This window comes from Rousettus aegyptiacus, unplaced genomic scaffold, assembly GCF_014176215.1.
Source record: "Rousettus aegyptiacus isolate mRouAeg1 unplaced genomic scaffold, mRouAeg1.p scaffold_m13_p_5, whole genome shotgun sequence".
In the NCBI taxonomy this organism is placed as follows: domain Eukaryota; kingdom Metazoa; phylum Chordata; class Mammalia; order Chiroptera; family Pteropodidae; genus Rousettus; species Rousettus aegyptiacus.
Window position 1 is genome coordinate 98,393,668 of NW_023416308.1, and position 6,986 is coordinate 98,400,653.

Consider the following 6,986-nt stretch of genomic DNA (forward strand, 5'->3'; position numbering starts at 1 on the left):
CTATATTCCCTATGCTGTACTTTACATCCACGTGATTATTTTTATAACTGGCAATTTGTACTTCTTAATCACTTTCTCCTTTTTCACCCACCCCCCCAACCCCCTCCCATCTGACAACCATCAATTTATTTTGTATATTTATGAGTTTATTTCTGTTTTGTTTGTTTACTTTGTTTTTTAGATTCTACATATAAGTGAAATCATGCAGTATTTGTCTTTCTCTGTCTGACTTATTTCACTTAGGATAATACCATGTCGGTTTATGTTAGGTCCGTCCACATTGTTGCAAATGGTAAGACTTCATCCTTTTTTTTTTTTTATGGCTGAATGATATTCCATTATGTAGATGTACTTCATTTGTCTATCGATGGACATTTAGGTTGCTTCCATATTTCAGTATTTTTTCTTTTAATCACTTGCTGGAACACAGCTGTGGAGAGGGAACAGCTCCTGGCTTTCACAGAGCTTATAGTGAGTGGTGAGTGGTATAACAGAAGGGCTGCATGGTGGGGTGGGGTGGGGTTAGATTTGGGGGTCAGGGTAGGCTTCTCTTGAAGAGGTGACCTCTGAGCTAAGTCCTGAAATTTGAGAAGGGGCCCACCCTGTGAAAACCAGGGAAAAGAGTGTACCTGGCAGAGAAAATCACCAGTGCTATGGTTCCAAAGTAGAAATTGGGAGTAAGATATTTGGGAGGCAGGAAGAGGCCGGTGTAGATGGAGAATAAAGGTGGGAAGGGTTATGAGGTGAGGCCGGAGGAGCGGGTGGGAACGAGGTCATGTAGGGCCTTTCAGACTATGGGAATACATTTTTATGCTAGCATACAAGTGACGTGTACACAACATTACCTTCTACTCTAGCCCGAGATCTTCTTAAGGATCTTATTTATCTCTGTAGCCTGGCATATAGTAAAAAATTGTGGCCGGAATGGAAGTCACCTTCCAAGTCAGCCACCAGGAGCATGCCCTACTTGAGTCAAGAAGAGTTTAAATTCATGGCTTCTTAAGAAAGTCTCCGAGTCAAGTCCAAGGGCTGGGCATCTCCACAGGCCCTGACGAATGCCATTTTGGGGGCGATGAGCCTTTTGGTACTCCTGAGTCACCTCACCTGCATAAACATATGAAAAAGTTCCAGGTAGATAAAGTTAACCTTGATTCTCTCCTGCCTTTCTTTCTGGATCCTTACATTTATTCACAGTGTCCCTTCTCCACCCTCACTGCTCTTAAGCTACCTCTTAATGCTCAAGCTTCTTCTTGGGTCATCTCAAAAATTGCACCCCTCATTTTCCAGCCTTTTCCTGATCCTCATGAAAATGCTTAGTTCCTTAATGCAAATATATTAGCAAAAAGGTGGTCTGATTGAAAGAATTCATACTAAAGTGTTAGTGACTGATATCACCATCACATGCATGGGGTTATTTGACTTTGCACAAAGGAAAGAACTGCACCCAAATTAGAGCATTTGCTCAGAGCATTTAGGACATATGGCTGTCAAGGGATAAGTTTTAGAAAGATAGGAGAAAGATCTAGAAATGGCGAGCCTCGACAGACTCCTAGCACCTGCTATGTGGATGCCTGCTTATGCTTAAGGCTAGCTTCATTTCCAGATCTAAAAGGATGGAAAAGACAACTTTCTACTTTAACAAGTCCAGATTGAAGTAGCTTTATGGTCTGAGGGCAGGATATGGAGCACAGCTTGATTCTCATGGTGCCTGTGTGCTCACCGCTGTGTCAGCCCAATCCTAAACCAGCTTCTCTGATTGGGGTTAAAAATAACACACACACACACACACACACACACACACACACACACACACACACACGGGATGAATAAATATATGTCAGACACCTATGTGTACGTTATCTCATTTACTCTTCACCAGAACCCCATGATGTAGATGCTATTATTGTCCCCATTTTCCAGATAAAACTGAGGCCCAGGGCTGTTTAGCGACTTTTCCAGGATCACACAGATAGTACCTTAAAGAGCTGGGATTTAAGCTCAGGTCTGTCTGAATCTGAAGCTCTAATCCCGCTACTGTGCTTCAGGGTTAAAACTCTATGCTACCATAGGTAGTAGCCATCGTCCTGGCAGGGGCATTCCAAAAACTAGCTGCCACTCTTCCAGCTTTGTGATTTATTTCTCCTTTCTGCGCCTTAGCTTCCTTATCTGGAAAACAGGGAGAAAGACTCGATTATTCCAGGCTCATTATTCCTACCCCGAGCATCATGATGCTGGGCAATCCTTTCTTTGATACATGGCTCATCTGATCTGCAAATGTCAGCAGTGCCCTGAGCCCTAGTATTTGGCTCTTTGGAAAGAGAATGGTAAGAGGTGGGCCACCTTGGACCAGCACCAGGCAAGTCCACAAGGTCCTGAAGAGCTGTGATACCCTGGGGTACATCCAGCTAAACCTCAGATTGCTGGGCGGATGAACGGTCTGTGTGCCTCCTGGTGAACAGGGCCTGAGGCTACAGCTCAACAAGCATGAGCCTCCCTCACGACCCTCCTGAAGCCACTCTCGAGGTGGCTGAGAGTGCTGGTGTGTTTCTCCTCTCTGCTTTTGAAAGCCAGAGGTCAGCTTGAGTGTAACTCTGACAGATGACATCTGCTCCTTGTTTGGACACACCCTTTTCAAATCCAACCTGAGATAGGATTAAGAGAACAGCTTGGCTCATTTTCAGGACTGTCATCTGATGAACATCTCCAAGCTCATTTGAAGGAAGTGACAGAAAAGAGTGAGATTTCAAATCAAGGAAATTGGCGACAGACTGCTCAAAATCAACCACTCCACCTCAGGCCTGCAGCCCACAGAAAACAAAAGCTCCCGAGTAAGAAAGTGACACAGTGCCACCTCCCGGCAGCTGCCTGGCCGGTCGAGCCCTCTGGCTGAAGCTAGGTCTCCCAGCTTCAGGGCGGGCCTGAAGCTTGCGGAGGTCAGACCTGTCACTTGGCTCCCAGGAGATAGGGACGGGAGATTGTGTGAGCTGCATGAGTTCTCAGTTCACAACGTGTGTATGTGTATGTGTGTATTCACATGTCATGCACGTATGCGGCCAATCTGAACCCTGAGTAGGATTACCTTGTTTTAGGAAGGGCAACTCTCTCCTTCACTTACTTCAGGCAGTTTTTTAGGGCAAGGTCATAGTGGTTAGGAAATGAACCCTGGAGCCAGATAGCCCGGATTCAAACCTCTGTTTTGTCACTAAATAGCTGTGTAATCTTGGGCAAGTTACTTAACTTCTCTGTGCCTCTATTTCCTTTCCTAAAAAATAAAGATAATAAGAGTATTGACCACACAGGATCACTGCAAGAACTAAAGAGTCAATAGGTGAAAAGCATTTAGCACAGTGTCGGACCTATGATAAGAGCTCAACACATATTAACTATTATTTTATGACTATATTAATAATATATTACATTAATGATTATCATGTTAATAATTATTATTTAATTAAACATAGCTGAAACTATTTCTTCCTTCTTTACATCCACCCATTCATTAGGCCGGTTTCCAACTTCTTATTGGCAGATATGTTCCATGCAGATTTTTCCAGTTCAAGGGAGATAATGTTAAATCCACAATTTTGTTGAAGTAATTGACCCTACCCAAATCCACACCCTAACTTTGTATAGACTCTCTGGCAGAATCTGAGCAAGAGTCATCCTTGGGGAACTCCCATGTCTTTTGTTTTATAAAGCAGTCAGACAAGGCAAATGGACAGTAGATGCTTCAGAGTAAACCGGGGAAAGCTGGATGGGTCTGGGGATGGTACACACCCTTTTCACATGTTGGACTGAGATTCAGCTAATGGGGGAATTTTACTCTTGGATTTTCCCTCGACTATCTGCAGAGAGCTCCTAGGATGCTGGCGAATCAGGGAAGGGCTCCATTTCATCTATCCTGACAGAAAGTCTTCCAAACCCAGAGAAAAGATGGTAAGGCGACAGGCAGCCAAGATCAGAGGCTGGTCTTTCTGAAAGTCAACCATAAATCAAAGCCGCCAAGGTGACCACGTGTCACAGACACCAGCTCTGGAGTCTCCAGAGGGTGCTGGGCTTGATGGCAGGAGACCGCCTCTTTCCCAGCCCGTCTGCTACAGGGAAGACCAGCGTGTGGGCTGTCCATTGCCACCGAGGAAGTTGTCCTGCTGTTTAATGAGGTTTAACTCTCCCTCAAAAGGAGGGCCTGGCCCAAACATCTGTCTCATCAAAGGGGTCAGAGTGTTGGAGACACAAAAGCTCCTCTTAGCGCCTCCATTCTCTGGCCTTTATCACTCCCAGAATCCATTTCATTAATGTGCTGGAACAGCCGTGACTTTACTACTACACGCGCACCTGGAGAGCATAGCCAGTTTTCAGGGCAAGAAAGGAGGAAAAGAGGGAAAGCCCCTCGAATTCCCTCAGACTTTGCACTTGGCTACCTCCTGTAGGCAAGACAGCCATGACTCTCCTGCTTTAGAATGTTTTGTTAGCCAATCCCTGATTTTCAGCCTCAGAAGTCTAAAGATAATTTATTGTGCAAGGGAGCTGGGAGAAGAGCTGCCCTCTCTCAGGCCTGATAAATAATCTGCTTGTGGGGTCAGCAGATGACCAAAAGAGCAAATCTCAAACTAGAGACCTTCAGACCAGTGCCCAATCACCTGGAAATCATGGGGATTTTTGCAGAAAACCGTGAGGCGTTAATGTTTTAAGAGTAGAGGTTTAAATATATAACTATTGACTACTTCTGGCCATACTCTGCCAGTTTGTTAGCTGTTTGAACTAGTTTCTTCACATTTCTGTGTCTCAGTTTCCTCCTCTGCCAAGGGAACTATAATACTAGTGTGAGGACCAAATGACAAAAAAAAAAAAGATGTATTTTATCTCATCTTATGCTTGGTACATTGTAGACACTTGATCAACATGACAAATGTTTTTTTAAAAATGTACAAAGAAATTAAATTGATAAATGCCTTTTCACTGATTTTTTTAAAATTTTGTTCTTGTAAATTGGGAGAAGGCTGCTACTGCTCGATAGTGGCAGGGTATCATGGTCCAGTTAATGCGGCAATGTGACATAAAAGCCATTGTGCCAGGCCAGGGTTCTCAACCTTCTCTGGGTGTGACAATAATAGCGTGAGGATGCCCAACACACTGGCGTGAGTACGATTGGTAATAGATAAATGACAAGTTTAAAGCTCCACTCCATCACTTACGAGCTTGGTGAACTTGGGTAAGTGATTTAACCTCCTGAGTATGTGAACCAGCAATATAAGTAATTTTACCTTAGAGATTTGTAAGGGTGAATCAGTGAAGGCGACTGTGTACATAGAACACTGGGGACAGTGCTGAGCCCAAAGTTAAGTGCTCGGGTAGAAAGAAAGACAAGGCGGCTAGGACTACGTGCGATTTTCAGTCCCATCTGTAACCCCACTCCTTTTTCTCCCACTCAGGGAAGCAATTTGGATAGTAACACATCTGTAGAGATAACCCTGAACTACTCAAAATTGTTTAAAACTCTTTCGCACATATTGCTGTAGTCATTATTAGTAACAAATTATTTGTGAAAGACCTCATAACTGATATGGGTCACGTGTCCTCAAATGCAGGTGGTTGTCATACTTTTCTCCAGGCTGCATTAAATCCATATTAGTTTCCTATGGTCACTGTAATATATTACCATGAATTAAACGGCTTAAAATAACACAAATGTATTATCTCATAGTTCTGGCGAGAGGAACTCCAAAATGGGTCTCAATGGATAAATCTCAGGATGTTGGCAGGGCTGTGGTTCTTCTAGGAGCTCTGTGAGGAAATCATTCCTTGCCTTTTCCAACTTTTAAAGGCTGCCCCATTCCTTGGCTTGTGACACTTTCCTTCTTCAGAGCCAAAATATCATTTGCCTGATTCTGACTCTTCTCCCCTCGTCTCCATTTAAGGCCCCTGGTGATTACACGGGCCCACCCCAATCATACAGGATAATTCTCTATTTTAAGTTCAGGTGATTAGCCACTTTAATTTCACTTGCAAACTTATTTCCCCCTTGTCAGGTAATATAACATATTTCTAGGTTCGGAATGAGGACGTGGACATCTTGGTGGTGTGTGTTGGGGGAGACATTATTTTACCTACTACATGGGATAATCTTGAATCTTAATTTTAAATTATTTAAAATTCTTTCACATATATTGTTGTCAGTCACAAATATTGTGAATAACTTCACAATCGATTTTGATTAGAAGTCCTCAAATGATGGTGGACACCATACTTTTTTCGGGTTTCATGAAATGTGAAAAGACAGGAAAATATGGTCATTTTTAAAAATTAATTAATTTATTTTAATTAGTTTCAAGGGTACAGTACATTGGTTAGACATCTATATAGTTCATATAACAATCCCTCCAATTGCTCCCTCCCCTTACCCTCTACCTAACCATCATATTAATGCCAACTGCATTCCCTGTGCCATGTTCCCCATCCCCGTGACCGTCTATCAACTACTAATTTGTACTTCTTTAACCCTTCACCCCATTCTCCCAGATCCCAAATCCCCCTCCCTTCTGTCCATCGCCAAACTGTCCACTATATTTGTGAGTCTGTTTTTGATTAGTTTGTTCTTTTTGTTCCTTAGATTCTGCATATAAGTGAAATCATATGGTATTTATCTTTCTCTGTCTGACTTATTTCACTCAGCATAAGAACCCCTAGGTCCAACCATGTCATTGCAAATGGTAGCGTTTCATTTTTTTTTTTAATGGCTGGGTAATATTCCATTGCACATATGAACCATGAGTTCTTTATTCAATCATCTGTTGATGGACATTTAGGTTGCTTCCATATCTTGGCTATTGTAAAGTGTGCTGCCATGAATATTGGGGTGCATAGATCTTTTCGAATTATTGTTTTGGTTTTCTTTGGATAAATACCCAGAAGTGCAATTGCTGGGTCAAAAGGTATATCTATTTTTAATTTTCTGAGAAACCTCCACACTGTTTTCTATAGTGGCT